Raw genomic sequence first — 18,373 nt, 5'->3', positions numbered from 1 at the left:
CCATGATCTTTAAATTATTCTGAACTCCTTTCCATACTTATGAGAGTGAAAAAGAAAATTGTTCCTCCCCAGGAACCCCCGAAGACTCACTGAAGGTACAGAATTGTGGATGGAAAAAAATGCGCAAAAAAATGGTGACTTATCAGTGGACTCACTATGATGATTGTTTAACGCAAACTCAGCCAGTGGTAGGAAAGATGACTAATCCTCCTGGATACCTGACAAAAAACATTTGCGGTAAGCCTCTATACTTTGGTTTAGGTCTTCAGCCTGGCCATTAGTTTGAGGATGGAACACCGAAGAAAAGGATAAATGCATCCCTAAACAAGAACAAAAATTTAGACACAAATTGATTCCCCCGATCTGACACCACATCAGAGGGAACCCTGTGAAGCTTCACAATCTCAGTGACAAACACCTGAGCCAGTGTCTTGCTATTAAAGGGAATCTGTCACCCCTTTTTTTAGATAGCATATAATGATATCAATCAATTGTGTGTCACATAAGGATTCTCTTAGTACTTTTGCTTCCCCCTGACCCCGCACCTTTCATGTATAAATACCTTTTTTATATCGGTTCAGATGTATGTAAACTGCCACGGTCCGGTCCGATGGGCGGGGCTTATTCACCTGCTCCCCCCCTCCCTGTCTTGCTCTACACAAGAAGAAATGCGTAGAGCAAGACAGGGAGGAGGGAGCAGGTGAATAAGCCCCGCCCATTGGATCGGGCCGTGGCAGTTTACATACATCTGAACCGATATAAAAAAGGTATTTATGCATGAAAAGTGCGGGGTCAGGGGGAAGCAAAAGTACTAAGAGAATCCTTATGTGACACACAATTGAATGATATCATTATGTGATATCTCAAAAAAGGGGTGACAGATTTCCTTTAAGGAGAGGAGGTAAAGCCATAAAGTGTGCCATTTTACTAAACCTACATGCCACAACTAAGATAACCGGTTTTCCAGAGGTTGAAATCCATACATAAATGAGTCCATAGTTAGTCAGGAATGATTAATGGTAAATGAGCAAAAGACGGACAAGTATGGGGGGTCTTGGAACGCACACAGACACAACAGGAGGACACAAAGTCAGCTACATCCTTATGCCACTTTGGCTACCAAAAATGATAAGAAAAGAGGTCCAAAGACGCCTCCAAAATTTTAAGACGCAGATGTAAAGGTACAAACAATTTCCTTGCAGAACCAGCAGGGGCCACTAAAACTGAGACACACCTTCGGAGGAGATATATATGCCCAGGTTGTAATCCGCCATACAACCTGGGTCAAAAGTTTTCCAATGGTTTCTGGTGCTTAGGTATAGATAGACAAACCCCAATGAAATGACACTTTTTGCCACAGGAAAAGCACACTCCCTGTGATGGATCGCACAGGGGAAGGGGGTGTCGACTTCGGGAGGGGAGAGAAGGACCCAGCAGGGATCGGCTCTTTGGCACCACCACTTGCCCCAGGTCAGTCAGGGAACTGCACCGAGGCAAATAGTCACCAGAAAGGCTTCCCTTATAGGTACGAGTTATTGAGGCGCTCCCAGTGAGGGGGGATATAATATCATCAGTCTAGGCTGGGGATATGTATATAAACCTCCCGGCCGTCACTGATGGAGTTTCTCACTAAAACAATACGGTATGCTGCTACCAGTTCCTCGTTCAAAATAAGCCCCGTTCGACTGCAGGCTTATATCAGGTCAAAAACCAAACCGGGTAGCGTATAATAACCTAATGGAGCATGCGGATGTGGGAATTTGGGTATCGAGATGAAAGAGCAGCCCAAGAGTAATTTTATATTTAATCGCCAAAAAGGAGCACTAGAAATATACAGGCATTTATTTATAGAACAATATACAGGTATACAGTCAAGAGTGTAGTACAAGGGTAGGGTTGCAATTACCATGTTATGTAGCATGTGACCACAGGGAGGTGCTGATGGATCACAGGTCGAAATCTTAGTTACGGGCTTTCCTGGCCAAGTCAGGTAACGGATCCTCTTGCCAGTTGAAAACTAGGCTGCTCACTCCCACTCTCTGTGCCCACCCCTGGACTTGTGCAGCCTCTCTCCTCCCATATCTGAGAGTATGGTTTTCTGTCCAGAACGTGGAGGCTCATAACTTTCTGCCCGAAGCTCTGAATGGAATGACAGTGGTGCCACTGGATTCTGCTGGATGTTATCTGCACAGGGAGACTAAATATGCCTACCTTATGTAATTCCTGGTAGCTATGCTTCATAACTCCATAAAGCAGAGTGCCAGGGGTGGCAGGATGTTACGCGTACTCGTGGGGGAAGGAATGCAGAGTCCGATAATGCGCTCGGCTAGGCTCAGAAATATTGCATTATGTTATTATAGGTCATTTTCCAGATTCAATACCTCAAAACCTTGCTGTGACCTGTGGTGCTTGAGTTAGATTAAGGAACGCAGTTTGGCTGGGCCTGCAGGAGAGTTCACACCCCTGTGATAATTGGTGGGGACCAGAGTTTCAAAGGGCTTGTTCCTGGAGTTAATTAAAGGAAAACAATGATCCTGTGGAATCCTAAGGGTGGGGGCACATTTCAGAAGTGGAGGGACATCTACTTCTTCCCTCACACTTCCGTTTTATGGTGAACCGCAAGAGACCGATAACGAGGGGAAGCCCCCTAACTGTATAGGCTCTTTAGAACAAACTGGGAGAACTGATTTAGGAAGTACCACAGTGGTAACTACACTAGGCTCACTGCAGGTCTATCACTGTGGCGTAATAGCAATGGTGGCCTCCAACAACACAGGAGTTTTGTACTGCACCAATGCATCCGTTAATCATTCAGACAGGCCATGACAACACTGACTCCTAAAGGCAGGATCATTCCACTGGGTGTCTGGACAAAATTCATTTGCTGGTCAGTCTCCCTCCTGGATCTTATGAAGTTTGGACTCCGCAGGGTCATCATAAATGAGGCCAAGAGCCGCAAAAAATCCATCCATCAACTGGAATGACAATGACCCAAAAAGGCTGCGTGGCACTCCTCTGTACGTGGGTGCACAAATAGAATTCCACTCCACGATATTATAAAAAATAGATTCGACATTTCTAAGCAGATGCAAAGAATATAAGAATAATTTAGTTATACAGGTTCATCCACTGCATAGAAAAAAAATAGACGTTTCGTCCGATTACATGGCCTTTATCAGAACAGTGGGACCTTCTTAAGAATAGTGTCTCATGGTGCTGTGGTTATGCAATATTTCACTGACTAATCCAATTGGAATAATATATTTTAAAATGTAACTTTCAATGATTATTCCTAAGATTGACACTTATTCACCGTCTTAATTTTCTATTATCAAACAAATGAACCAATGGCAGAGTAGTTATGACTGTGAGTGTGGAATAAGAATATGGTCAATATTCGTGGTTTACAATAATCTTTTTTGGGACACTGTTAAATATCCACAGAACAGATTCATCACACTCAATCCACCTGTGGAGCTATTCTAATTGCAGGTGTGGACCTAGAAATGTTATTACTATTCATGGGCTGCAGCTATGATATATGAAATATTATTCAATATCCACAAGCTTTTGATCCATTATGCTGAATCTGTATAAAGTGCTCTTGTGCTTTGCTTTTCAGATATTTTAGCTACATGGTCCTAAATTTCTGTGGGTAGGAAGGCTATCACCAATGATCTTTCTGCCCTCCCATCTCAGAGACAAAGCAGATGATCATCTTTAGATGGTAATAATAGCAGAGCCGGTCTCACTCCCTGCATTAAGTGGTTATTAAGCTCCATGGGTAGTAGCTATGGTATACGGGAAATTATTCAATATTCAGAACTCATTGCTAGTAGCTAACAGGTTGAAAATAGAAGACTCAGATAGAGGGCACCGATGAATAGGCAGTATGTACAGCTATAGCCATTCGAATAAGCGTCTTACCCTTAGTCTCCACACAGGATCTGGTGCTAGAAGCCCCAACGTTCCTTTTCGCGTGGGCTTCCTCGGGAGGCAGTGCTCTGTACTCTGGACAGTGACACCTATTCTTTTTATTGAGGTTTTAAATACATTGGACACACTGTGAGAGCGCAGGATGAGTGTCAGGAATGATATGAAGCACTGGCACTTTACATGTAATGCTGCTATTCACACTGGTTTCCCATCCACTTTATATATACCCTTTTGGGTCTGTGTGTTATTTGCACCATTGTTCCACACTGTCCGTCTTTGTCAATTTCATTGTACTTGTATGTTTATATTGTTGTTTTAAATTATGTGTTTAATAAAATTATACAAAGAAGAAGGAATCCGTGTTATTCCGAAACTAGTTGGAATTTGGCTCTTGCAGCACTCTGTAGCTGGGCACCACGTGACTGGCAGCCATGCATGCCCAATCCATCACACTGCCTCCGCCATGTTTTACAGATGATGTGGTATGCTTTGGATCATGAGCTGTACCATGCCTTCGCCATAATTTTCTCTTTCCATCATTCTGGTAGAGGTTGATCTTGGTTTCATCTGTCCAAAGAATGTTCTTCCAGAACTGTGCTGGCTTTTTTAGATTTTTTTTAGCAAGTCCAATCTAGCCTTTTGATTCTTGATGCTTATGAGTGGCTTGCACCGTACAGTGAACCCTCTGTATTTACTTTCATGCAGTCTTTTCTTTATGGTAGATTTGGATATTGATACACCTACCTCCTGGAGAGTGTTGTTCACTTGGTTGGCTGTTGTGAAGGGGTTTCTCTTCACCATGGAGATTATTCTGCGATAATCCACCACTGTTGTCTTCCGTGGGCGCCCAGGTCTTTTTGCATTGATGAGTTCACCTGTGCTTTCCTTCTTTCTCAGGATGTACCAAACTGTAGATTTTGCCACTCCTAATGCTGTAGCAATGTCTTGGATGGGTTTTTTCTGTTTTTGCGGCTTAAGGATGGCTTGTTTCACCTGCATGGAGAGCTCCTTTGACCACATGTTTCCTTCACAGCAAAACCTCCCAAATGCAAGCACCACACCTCAAATGAACTCCAGGCCTTTTATCTGCTTAATTGAGAATGACATAACAAAGGGATTGCCCACAACTGTCCATGAAATAGCCTTGGAGTCAATTGTCCAATTACTTTTGGTCCCTTTAAAAACAGGGTGGCACATGTTAAGGAGCTGAAACTCCTAAACCCTTCATCCAATTTTAATGTGGATACCCTCAAATGAAAGCTGAAAGTCTGAACTTCAACTGCATCTGAACAGTTTTGTTTAAAATTCATTGTGGTAATGTCTAGAACCAAAATTAGAAAAATGTTGTCTCTGTCCAAATATATATGGACCTAACTGTATGAGAGTGTCCTATCATACTTAGACCCTTGGCACCACTTGGTATAGGGTCCTACTGATGATATTATGTTTTCTGTTCTATGGATTTTGTTTTCATATGCTGGTAAAAGGTGAACTTCTGAAGAAGTACTGGCAGAGGTGATGCCTCACACTGGCAAGTGGAATCTCAGCAGTAGGAGCAGTAGGACAAAGCTACTGAAAATAGATGTTACAGGCAAGGTGCCACAATTTTTAATTTTTTATCAATAAATATTAATCATATAATCAACTAGCTGAAGAGCTCGACGATGCCCAGGCATAGTAACTAACTGTGGTTAGTTATAACAAATTATAATGATTATATTGCACATAAAAACATTTCACATCATATATTCAACACTACACATTTGCAACACAAATTAACTAAATGATTACCGAAGTATTGATATACCTCATGCTTCTTCTTTTTACGCAGTCTCCTCCTGCACCTCATGCACCTCCTTTTAGTATCAAGTCCACAGGGGATATATAGTATAGTAGTATCATCCACAGGGGATATACAGTTGTGGCCAAAAGTATTGACACCCCTGCAATTCTGTCATTTAATACTCAGTTTCTTCCTGAAAATGATTGCAAACACAAATTCTTTGGTATTATTATCTTCATTTAATTTGTCTTAAATGAAAAAACACAAAAGAAAATGAAGCAAATAGCAAAACATTGATCATTTCACACAAAACTCCAAAAATGGGCCAGACAAAAGTATTGGCACCCTCTGCCTAATACTTGGTTGCACAACCTTTAGCCAAAATAACTGCGACCAACCGCTTCTGGTAACCATCAATGAGTTTCTTACAATGCTCTGCTGGAATTTTAGACTATTCTTCTTTGGCAAACTGCTCCAGGTCCCTGATATTTGAAGGGTGCCTTCTCCAAATTGCCATTTTTAGATCTCTCCACAGGTGTTCTATGGGATTCAGGTCTGGACTCATTGCTGGCCACCTTAGAAGTCTCCAGTGCTTTCTCTCAAACCATTTTCTAGTGCTTTTGGAAGTGTGTTTTGGGTCATTATCCTCCTGGAAGACCCATGACCTCTGAGGGAGACCCAGCTTTCTCACACTAGGCCCTACATTATGCTGCAAAATTTGTTGGTAGTCTTCAGACTTAATTATGCCATGCACACGGTCAAGCAGTCCAGTGCCATAGGCAGCAAAGCAACCCCAAAACATCAGGGAACCTCCGCCATGTTTGACTGTAGGGACCATGTTCTTTTCTTTGCATGCCTCTTTTTTTCTCCTGTAAACTCTATGTTGATGCCTTTGCCCAAAAAGCTCTACTTTTGTCTCATCTGACCAGAGAACTTTCTTCCAAAACGTTTTAGGCTTTTTCAGGTAAGTTTTGTCAAACTCCAGCCTGGCTTTTTTATGTCTCGGGGTAAGAAGTGGGGTCTTCCTGGGTCTCCTACCATACAGTGCCTTTTCATTCAGATGCCGACGGATAGTACGGGTTGACACTGTTGTACCCTCGGACTGCAGGGCAGCTTGAACTTGTTTGGATGTTAGTCGAGGTTCTTTATCCAACATCCGCACAATCTTACGTTGAAATCTCTTGTCAATTTTTCTTTTCCGTCCACATCTAGGGAGGTTAGGCCACAGTGCTTTAAACTTCTTGATGACACTGTGCACGGTAGACACAGGAACATTCAGGTCTTTGAGATGGATTTGTAGCCTTGAGATTGCTCATGCTTCCTCACAATTTGGTTTCTCAAGTCCTCAGACAGTTCTTTGGTCTTCTTTCTTTTCTCCATGCTCAATGTACACACAAGGACACAGGACAGAGGTTGAGTCAACTTTAATCCATGTCAACTGGCTGCAAGTGTGATTTACTTATTGCCAACATCTGTTAGGTGCCACAGGTAAGTTACAGGTGCTATTAATTACACAAATTAGAGAAGCATCACATGATTTTTCGAACAGTGCCAATACTTTTGTCCACCCTCTTTTTTATGTTTGGTGTGGAATTATATCCAATTTGGCTTTAGGTCAATTCTTTTTGTGTTTTTTCATTTAAGACAAATTAAATGAAGATAATAATACCAAAGAATTTGTGTTTGCAATAATTTTCAGGAAGGAAGAAACTGAGTATTATCTGACAGAATTGCGGGGGTGTCAATACTTTTGGCCACAATTGTATACCATCCTGCTCGTTTCCTCCGCAGCCCCGCTCTCCACTCGCTGTCCCGCTAACTCCCTCCGAAGCCCAACTCTCCACCCGCCGTCCTGCATTCTCCCTCAGCAGCCCCGCTCTCCATCCACCATCCCGGCTCTCCCTCAGCAGCCCCTGTCTTCACTGGCCATCCCACTCTCTCCCTCAGCAGCCCCGCAGCCCTGCTGTCTCCCTCTGCAGCCCAGCTCTTCATCCACCATCACGCTCTCTCCTTCCGCAGCCCCACTTTGCAATCGCTGTCCCGCATTCTCCCTCCACAGCCCTGCTCTCTCCCTTCGCAGCCCCGCTCTCCACTGGCTGTCCCGCTCTCTCCCTCCGCAGCCCCGCTCTAAACTCGCCAACCCGCTATCTCCCTCTGCAGTCCTTGTCTCCACTGGCCATCCCGCTTTCTCCCTTAGCAGCCCAGCTCTCCACCCACGTCCTGCTCTCTCCCTTAACAGCCCCGCTCTCCACCTGCCATCACGCTCTCTCCTTCCGAGGCCCCGCTCTCCACCTGCCATCCCGTTCTATCCCTCCAGAGCCCCACTCTCCCTTTACAGCTTCGCTCTCTCCCTCCACAGCCCCGCTCTCCACCAGCCGTCCCGCATTCTCCCTCAGCAGCCCCGCTCTCCATCCACCATCCCGCTCTCTGCCTCAGCAGCCCCTGTCTTCACTGGCCGTCCCACTCTCTTCCTCAGCAGCTCCTCTTTCGCTCTGCAGCCCCTTTGTCTCCCTCTGCAGCCCGGCTCTCCATCCACCATCATGCTCTCTCCTTCCACAGCCCCACTCTGCAATCGCTGTCCCACATTCTCCCTCCACAGCCCTGCTCTCTCCCTCAGTAGCCCCTGTCTCCAGTGGCCAACCCACTCTCTCCCTCCGCAGCCCCGCTCTAAACTCGCCATCCCGCTCTCTCCCTCTGCAGTCCCTGTCTCCACTGGCCATCCTGCTCTTTCCCTCAGCAGCCCAGCTCTCCACCCACGTCCCGCTCTCTCTCTTGACAGCCCCGCTCTCAACCCGCCATCACACTCTCTCCTTCCGTGGCCCTGCTCTCCACCTGCCGTCCCGTTCTATCCCTCCGCAGCCCTGCTCTCCCTCCACAGCTTCGCTCTCTCCCTCTACAGCCCCGCTCTCCACGCGCCATCCTGCTCTATCCCTCCGCAGCCCCGCTCTCAATCTGTGTCCCACTCTCTCGCTCGCAGCTCCCTCTCCACTCGCATCCCACACTTTCCCTCTGCAACCCCGCTCTCCACCTGCCAGTGGGCGGGGAAATGTGGTGTGGGCGTGGCTTGGCACACATACACACATACACTCAGTTTTATATATATAGATTATTTTTAATGCAAAATTTAATGCACCAATTTAATAGTTTTTTCTTATTAATTTTCACTTCAGCCACTTTGGGCTGCAATTTGCATCTGGGGATGTGTAAGTGTCTGTGCATGACACTTACACATCTCAAATACGGCAGCACCTGGGCATAAGAGTCTGTGGTCGCTGACTGACCACATTTCTTCCATTGAGGTTGCTCCTGCTGCCCTTAGCTGTGATCCTGGCTATCCAGATCACAACTGTGGGAAGAGATCATGGCCATCTTTGTGAAGCCCGCTGTGTGTGCTGTAGGTTTCACTTTCACCCTGTCATTGCACACTATGCTTAGTGCGTGTGATGACAGGAGCCTGCAGTGAGAGGAGGTGCCAGGGAGCAGAGGTCCAGGGTGAGGTGAGTATCAAAAGGGAGCGGTGATCACATCCTGTCATCAGTATTACAGTACAGGCTGCCATCACCACTCACCGCCAACCTGTTCAGAGCACAGTAGGGAGATAATCATGCTGCTGTGCTCTGAACACTGAGAAGTGGATGTCACACTGCGTGGGAGTGCAGAGAAGGCAAGTACAAGCGTTTGTTTTTTTCTATGCCTTGAATATATAGGGGCCATATACCAGGATGGCAGCCATATACCAGGATGGCAAACATATACCAGGACGGGGGCCATATAACAAAATGGGGCCATATACCAGGATGGGGCTATATACCATGATGTGGGTCATTTACCAGGATGGGGGCCATATACAAGGATGGGGGCCATATACCAGGATGGGGAAGCATATACCAGGATGAGGGCCACATACTAAAATGGGGCCATATCCAAAAATGGGGTCATATACCAGGATGGAGTTATATACCATGATGTGGGCATATACCAGGATGGGGGAAAATATAATAGGATGGGGGAAAATATACCAGGATGGAGGAAAATATACCATTATAGAATATAATGCCGCCCCATAGAGTATAATGCAACCCCAATATGGTATAATAAACTCTCCATATGGTATAATCCAGCCCCCATATGGTATAATGCAGCTCCATTGAGTATAACTCAGCCCCATTGAGTATAACACAGCCCCATAGAGTACCGCACCATGGCAATTGGGAAGAGCCACATCTAATGTGATGCACCAATTCTGAGCAGCTGCGAGCTGGTATTTTTAGGGTGGGAAGGGCCCAATAACCAGGGACTTTCCCAGCCTAATAATATAAGCCCTCAACTGTGTGCTTTACCTTAGCTGGTTATCAAAAAATAGGGGGGATTCCAAGTCATTTTCTTCATTTATTTATTATAGAAAACACCCTTTAGTCCCACATGAAAGGCATTTAAGGTGTGCAAGTTTATTATATGTAGGAGAGCTTGTGAAATTATATATCTACAGGACATTTATTCTATTTATCTATTGTATTTTACCACTGCTTCCTTGGAAGTGGACAGAGCAGGGAGCAGTGGTGTAATGTGTGACACTGCTCCGTCAATTTCTATGTGAGCTATGGTGTAATGCATGACCATGATCTGTCCAATTCTATGGGAGCAGTGGTGTAATGTGACACAGCTCCATTCACTTCTATGAAAGCAGTGGGGTAATGTGTGAACCCACTCTGTCTACTTCTATGGAAGTAGTAATGAAGTAGACAGAGCAGGCTCACACATTACACTACGGCACCAATGGAAATGGACAGAGGGGTGTCACACATTTCACTACCGCACTACTGCTCCCATAGACATGGACAGAGCAGGGTCACATTTATAAGAGAGCAGTGAAGTAATGTGTGAGACCGCGCCGTCCACTTCAGTGTGAATAGTAGTGTAATGCATGACCCTGTTCTGTCCACTTCTATGGGGGCAGTGTTGTAATATGTGTCCCCACTCAGTTCACTTCTATGGAAGCAGTGGTGTAATACGTAGCCCTGCTCTGTCCACTTCTAAGGGAGCAGTGGTGTAATGTGTGACCCCCACTCCGTCCACTTCTATGGGAGCGATGGTGTAATGTGTGACCCCTGCTCTGTCTACTTCTATGGGAGTAGTAATAGAGTGGACAGTGTGGGGTCACACAATACACCACTGCTTCCATAGAAGTGGACGGAGCAGTGTCACACATTACACGACTGGTCCCATAGAAGTGGACGGAGCGGGGGTCACATCTTAAATCCATTAGCTACTGCATATCTAATCCCATCCTGTATGATACACTCTGCTAAGGCGCGTTTTTTTGCGCTGTTTTTAACGCATGCATTTTTTTTCCTATTAACATGAGTGCGCATACACATGCGTTTGTATGCGCATGCGTTTTTTTGTAGTGTGCGCTCGGGCGCACAAAATGCACTCTGTTGCACTTTTTGAGCATCCGACTTGCCCCCCAAAAACGCATGCAATGCGTTTTTTTTCACCCAACCACCCATTATAGTCTATGGGTGCGCTGACGTGCGCATGGTGCGCACGGTGCGCAGCGCAAAAAAACGCAAGTGTGAAAGTAGCCTAAGCTCAAACACTAACTAATAAACGGTGCTGCCAGCTGTCTTCGGTTACACTATCTACTTCAAACTTCATCCTTTTTTATATTTTTGCAAACACCCAAAAGGGGAGGAGAGAAGTGATGTCACACACATCAGCAGATCCTGCCCACATTTACTGCAGTCGTAATGTGAGCTAGTTGTACACTAGGTTTTTATGTCAAATTTCAGCATCTGCTCCCCCTAGTGTTTAATAAAACATTAATACTTTACATTTTGTCAATTTTTTTTTTTTAATTTTTTGGATAGCACCTTACCTTTAAGCACACTCATTTTCAAATTTAATTGAAACTTAGTTTACTGTGTATACATTGGTCAATTCTTGACCACATAATGTATGTGTTCATAGACTCCTTTGTTTTGTTGAGTTTGTTTCCATTTGACATTTGTCCTATTTTCCCTTACCCCCATTACCCTTCAACCTTAACAATGTTTTGGTTAAGATTTCTTCTCTACTTCCTTCCTTTGCACTCATCTTCCCTGTTTCTCCCCTTAAGCTACAAATTGATGTGTTATTATTTGCTTTCCCCTGTTAAAATGTTAATTTAATAACTGAGGAGAATTTCTATTTTTTGTTGCTTTTCTTTGGATATTAGTAAAGAGGTAAAATAGTATTGGAGAGTTTTTATTTCAAATAAAAGGACTTTACTCAGTGTTTGTCTTTATTACATTTGACTTTGTGGTTAGTACTGGGGGTGTCTTATAGATGCCTCTTCACTACTAACCCCTGGGCTTGATATCAGCTGGCATTACAAAGCTGACATCAACCCCAATACTATTACCCCACATGCCACCACACCAGGGCAAGTGGGAAGGGGGGAGACTAAGCTTCAGAATTGTCTCATCACATGGATTCGCCATTTCTGTGGCAGATGAGGGTTGATGTTCTTAGTCTGGGAGGGGGCCAATATCTATGTCCCCTTCCTAGGCTATTCATTTCAGCCCGTAGCTCTCTGCCTAGTCTTTGCTGGTTATTAATAAAAGGGGGACCCCATGTCTTTTTTTTGGGTGTCACCACTTGTTAATAACCAGTACAGGTTACACAGACAGCTGTGAGCTGATATTAATAGCCTGGGAAGCTCCATGTTTATTATTTCCTTCCCAGACTAAAAACAACAGCCCCCAGCTGTCAATTTTCCCTCAGCTAGTTAAGAAAATTAAGGGGGACCCCATATCATTTTTTTTCTTTCTCTATAACTATTCTATTTGGATGGTTCACTAAGTGAATTTACTATACTCAGGTGATGCAGGCATGGTCCGTGGGCCGTGCAACTTTTTTTAGCACCTATTGACTTACATTGCCGAGTCTCGTCCAATATATGCGGCCACTTACAGCATGCTGTGATTTTTTTTCTCAGTCTTCTCAAAGCGGAGAAAAAAATTGCAGATGAACACAAAATCATTGACTAACACTAGTCAGAGTGCAATCTGATTTTTTATCAGATTGCACTTGTCTGTTTTACACACAGATGAGTTTGAGCTCTTAAAGCAGAGGTGGGGAACCTCAGGCCTATGGGCCATTTACAGTCCTCGATTGCCCATTCTCGGGCCCGGCAGATTCCTGGGGACCATAGTGCTTGGGCCAGCAGCTGTGTTTTGATGACCACCATCTTTTTAATTTCTTCTTGCTTTATAAGCATTCGCATGCAGTGTTCACTGCTGAATGTTAAGGCGCGTGCAATGAAAGATTATGCCCTGACAACAGTGCCAGTGTCAGGACGTACTTTGAATGCAGAGATAACACACAATTTTTATGGCTCCCGAAGGAGGGCTTAAATATTCCAATGGCTCTTGGCAGAAACAAGGTTCCTCACCCCTGCCTTAGAGTGATTATAAATTCCACTTTATTAGTAGTTAGCAGAGCTCAATTAACTTGGTTTCAGTCATCCAATGCCTCATTACCCTTCAAACTGAAAAAAAAAACAATCTTACAGCTACCACTAGCGGGACTGAATTCTAAACAAGTTTCTATACAGAGTAACACAATGCTCATATGTAGTTTCTATGGATTTTTGTTTTACAATATGTAAATGCATGTAAATAATTTCTAAACCATTTATTATTTATTTTTTCTAGGCCAAGACGCTTCATATGAAGAAAGGAGGAAAAATAGGTTGAAGTTGAACATCCTGTATTTTCATAAAAGTTTATTTATTTTCATGTCATTCTATTAGAATAATGTGACTCAATCCAGTGGAATAAATGTGAATACGTGGCATATATTACTGATTTAAGATTCTTATTGCACCTAGATTTAAAAAAAAGATAGAGAGAAAATAATAAAGCAAAGAGAGTTTTATATATATTTCCCCAGCATGCTACCCGTTTGATAAATACTTGAATTTAATCAATTATAGATAGGAAATAGCTGTTCAACGCAAATATACATGAAACTATAGAAAGAAAAAAGGCGTATACTGAACATACCATAAAAACTTTTTATTCACATATATAGAAACATTGAATTACAAAAGTCAAAAAACCACTAATAGTGCATGATTGTGAGCCCAAAGGACCAAAAACACAAGCGGCACTAACAAGGAGCAGGTAGAATTTCATATAATCATAAACCTCAATATTTATACAGATGATGTAACCATAAATAGTGCTCAAAAAGAATTAACATAATGATTACACCACAAAATAGCAGCAGACTTAATTACACATCATTCCTATGTATAGGAGTTACTTAAAAAGTGAGCCACTAGACTAGAAATCATATGAATAATCGTAGTTGTTACACACCAGAGCTGCAGTGATGGTGCCGCTCCAGTATACGCCTTCTTTCTTTCTATGGTTTCAGAGAAAGTAATAAGTTATATTGTGGCATAGCCATTTTACTTATCACTGGTTTTCCTTCAATGCTTTATGAAAAGCTCCTACAAATACTCACCACTTATTCAACATGTGGCATTGTGTATCTATTAATTGGTTCTTACAGTCAAGATACTTTGGCATGTAAAAGTTTGGGCACCCTTGGTCAAAGTTACTGGTATTGTGCACAGTTAAGCAAGTTGAAGATGAAATTACCTCTAAAAGGCCTAAAGTTAAAGATGACACCTCTCCTTTGTATTTTAGGCAAAAACAATAATAATAAAAATATATATATATTGTGAGGGGTTGACACGCTTAGCTGCTTCTTCAGGTAGACACAGGAACACTTTGGTGGTGAAACACCTGCTGATTTATTAATGTCAGCATACATCAAGGCAGGATTCAGAAATACAAAAGCAGAGATTTCCTAGCTTAATGGAGAACAAAACAAATGAAGTATCAGAGTCCTTTCTCTGCAGGTTTCAACATACAGTTAACCCACACAGTCCTTGAGCTATCTGGGAGTTCCTGCTCTCCCAAGACACAACACCCACTGACTCTCATGGCCAGGTATTTAACACCCCATGTGATGATCACATGACCTTGACATCACACAGGTCCTGTCAGGACTCTGCAGATGGAGATACGGTGGACCCCCACCAACCCACTCTATCGAGGTCCATTAAAACCACCCCAAACATAGGCTCCTATTAACCTTCTCAGCACTTAGGGTGATGGAGGCAAAAACACTCTGGTTTTACATCACTGACCGCAGTATGTGCAGATACACGTATCTCCCTTCACATACTATGCCAGTGACTGTCACATATTTCCCCCTCTGCCCAAAGCCAGGGGTTTTGGCACCTTCAGATATCAAACAGGGAATTCGGGAGAGAGCATCTGCATTACCATGTAACCTCCCTGGTCTATGCGCTACATGGAAAGTGAAGTCCTCAAGGGCTAAAAACCACCTAGTCACCCTGGCATTCTTAGGCTATGTGCACACGTTGCAGATTCACCTGCGTTTTTTCCCGCGCGGAACCGCAGGTAAAGTGACCTGGGGTTTTCCTGTGGTTTGGTCTGTGGTTTTGCCCAGCAGTTTCACACCACTACTATGTTAAAGGTGTGAAACCGCAGCGGAATCCGCCCAAACAATTGACATGCTGCGGTTTGTAAACCGCAGCAAAACCGCGCGGAAAAAACCGCACCGTCAGCACAGCGTTTTTGAAAACCCATAGGGTTTCATTGTACTGTACTTGGTCTGCGGAACTGCTGCGTTTCCGCAGGGCCAAAACCGCTGCGGAAACGCAGCAGAATCCACACCATGTGCACATAGCCTCACGCTTCTCTCTCAACCATCGCATAGGGGCATGGTCTGAAGCTAACTTAACCCTTTCATGACGGAGCCCTTTTTCGTTTTTGCGTTTCTGTTTTTCACTCCCCTTATTCCCAGAGCCATAACTCTTTTATTTTTTGTCAATATGGCCATGTGAGGACTTGTTTTTTGCAGAACAAGTTGTACTTTTGAACGGCACCATTGATTTTACCATATTGTGTACTCAAAAACAGGAAAAAATTTCCAAGTGCGGTGAAATTGCAAAAAAAAGTACAATTCCACAACTGTTGCTGCTTGTTACTTGGTGGTCTGCCTCGCCTCGCTCAGCTGCCTTCCATTTTCTGTGTGCTCCTGGATCCTGACTGGGGTTGCCTATTGACCGGAATACTTGGGTGCTGTCTCTCACAAGTCTCAGAGACCCACACCCCTACATTGGGCCTACTTCTTAACTCGTTTTCCTGCAATGTCTCTTCCTTATCGCCGACTACATGACCTAGAAGAACGTGTTGTGTACTGTTATAGCCCGGTGAATTTTGGGCAAGGGGGGCTGTGATGGAAATAGTTTATTTATTAAAAAAGGTACTCTCCATTGGTGAAATGCTTGTCAGCCTATGCACTCCATTACAAGTCTCAGAGACCCACACCCCTACATTGGGCCTACTTGTTAACTCTGTTTCCTGCAATGTCTCTTCCTTATCTCTGACTTCATGACCTGGGTGAACGTGTTGTGTACTGTTATAGGCCGGTGAATTTTGGGCAAAGGGGGCTGTGATGGCAATAGTTTATTTATTAAAAAAGGTACCCCCCATTGGTGAAACCACATCCGTGTTGGCAAAGACTTCATATCATTTGTGTACCTTAAAGAACTCACTTGAAAAGCTCCTTTTTGTGTTTCCTGGTTGCTCACATTGGACACAATATACTTCATCTAAATTTGATAAAGCAATGCTGTTAGATTGGCTCAGTAGCTCATTACAAATATTTCTTTGTCCACTATATTTGTTTCTCTCCTTGTTAGCCATAACTTTGGTTTCATCAAATGGTAAGAGTTCAATACAAAAAAGTGATGGCTGAATGCTTGTAGATGCTGAGGACTTAATCAATTTTTGAAGTGATAACTTCTATGAGTGAGACTGCATGTTCCTTTTTTACTGGATTATAAACAGGAAGATAAAAAAATGATCTTATTATCTCTAAATTACTTTGTTGAAAGGCTCTGTGATCATCTATGGTGTCTCCAATATTTACTCCACAGCTTAAAGGACCAGTTAGGGAAAATTTTGCATGGTCACAGTTATGTTTACGAACATCTTCACTTTATTGCAATTCTCTCTTGTATTTCAGGAATACATAGTAGTAGCTGTTTTTTTACTTAATTGCCTGTACATCCTGGGAAAGTTGATTGGAATGATTCTCCCGAGTACTCAATGGGTTAAGCTGCTGTTTTTCTTGAAAGGCTGAATGAACATATGATTGCTGTTGATCGTCATATTCTCCTGAAAAAAAATCTTCATAGAGGGTCCCATCATACCATAAAAAATTACAAAATGTTTGCCGTCCAACAACATAGTGCATCCTGCTCTCAACATATTGTCGGGTTTTCCATAACCATTTGCAATTACAGGAAGGCTTTGACAGCTTGAGGTTTCAGGGTACACTTTAAAAATATTTTTATATTTTTATATTTTTATATTTTTTTAAACTAACTGTCTCCTGTCCACAATCACGTTATTCAGACTGCATTGTTGCTTCTTCTCAAGAGCGTTAATGAAAGCATGCATAATTTTCTTGCACATTAGTTTAGAGATTTGCTACAACTTTAAGGAATCTGTATGACTAATTTTTTGCCCAATTTAGGCTAATTTCACACTTGCTTTTTTTTGCAGCGCGTTTTTCCCGCAAAAAAACGCATTGAAAAAACGCATACAAAAGCATACAACTGATGCGTTTTTTTCAAGCATTTTTATGAGCATGCATGAAAAAAACGTAGCTTTTTATGCGTTTGTATGCGTTTTTAGTGCGTTTTTACCGCGTATGCGTTTTTTCCAAACATTAGGTGGCCCCTCACACTAACCCAAACCATGACTTTACTAACCCTAACCCTGACCCTAACCCTAACCCTAACCCTGACCCTAACCCTAACCCTAACCCAAACCCTAAACCCTAACTAACCCTGACCCTGACCCTAACCCTAACCCTAACCCTAACCCTAACCCTGACCATAACCCTTAACCAAACCATACTTAACCCTAACCCAAACCCTAAACCCTAACTAACCCTAACACTGACCCTAAACCTAACCCTAACCCTAACCCTGACCCTAACCCTAACCCTAACCCTAACCCTGACCCTAACCCTAACCCTAACCCTGACCCTAACCCTTAACCAAACCATACTTAACCCTAACCCAAACCCTAAACCCTAACTAACCCTAACCCTGACCCTAAACCTAACCCTAACCCTGACCCTAACCCTGACCCTAACCCTAACCCTGACCCTAACCCTAACCCTGACCCTAACCCTTAACCAAACCATACTCAACCCTAACCCAAACCCTAAACCCTAACTAACCCTGACCCTGACCCTAACCCTAACCCTAACCCTGACCCTGACCCTAACCCTAACCCTAAACCCCCTTAACTAACCCTAACTCTAACCCAAACCCCTAAATTCCATGGTTAACAAAAAAAACGCATGTGCAAAAAAACGCATACATAAGCATGCCAATGCGCACATATGCGCACCCATAGACTTAGGCCGGTTTCACATTAGCGCTTTTTCAGCGCACGCACGGCCGGGGGTAGCTCCGCCCCCGAGCCGGCTCTCTGCCCGGCGTGCCCGCCCCTTGCTTGTAGCGCCGCCTACTAGCGGACAGCGGCGCCT

The 18,373-nt window shown here is 43.6% G+C and overlaps 1 protein-coding gene across 2 annotated transcripts in view; it reads left to right on the top strand.

Annotated features, from left to right (window-relative positions):
- DDC (dopa decarboxylase) overlaps nt 1–13,562 on the top strand; it is a 402,495-nt gene extending 388,933 nt beyond the window's left edge. For both annotated transcript variants that reach the window (XM_073549875.1, XM_073549874.1), the window contains exon 15: nt 13,417–13,562. The gene's annotated coding sequence lies outside the window, so the exon portion shown is untranslated. The remainder of the gene's footprint in view (nt 1–13,416) is intronic.
- Nucleotides 13,563–18,373: the final 4,811 nt, after the last annotated feature.

The sequence above is a fragment of the Dendrobates tinctorius genome, unplaced genomic scaffold, assembly GCF_039654945.1.
Source record: "Dendrobates tinctorius isolate UK_male_01 unplaced genomic scaffold, ASM3965494v1 ptg000162l, whole genome shotgun sequence".
Lineage (NCBI taxonomy): Eukaryota > Metazoa > Chordata > Amphibia > Anura > Dendrobatidae > Dendrobates > Dendrobates tinctorius.
This window is presented reverse-complemented; position numbering and strand designations above follow the sequence as displayed.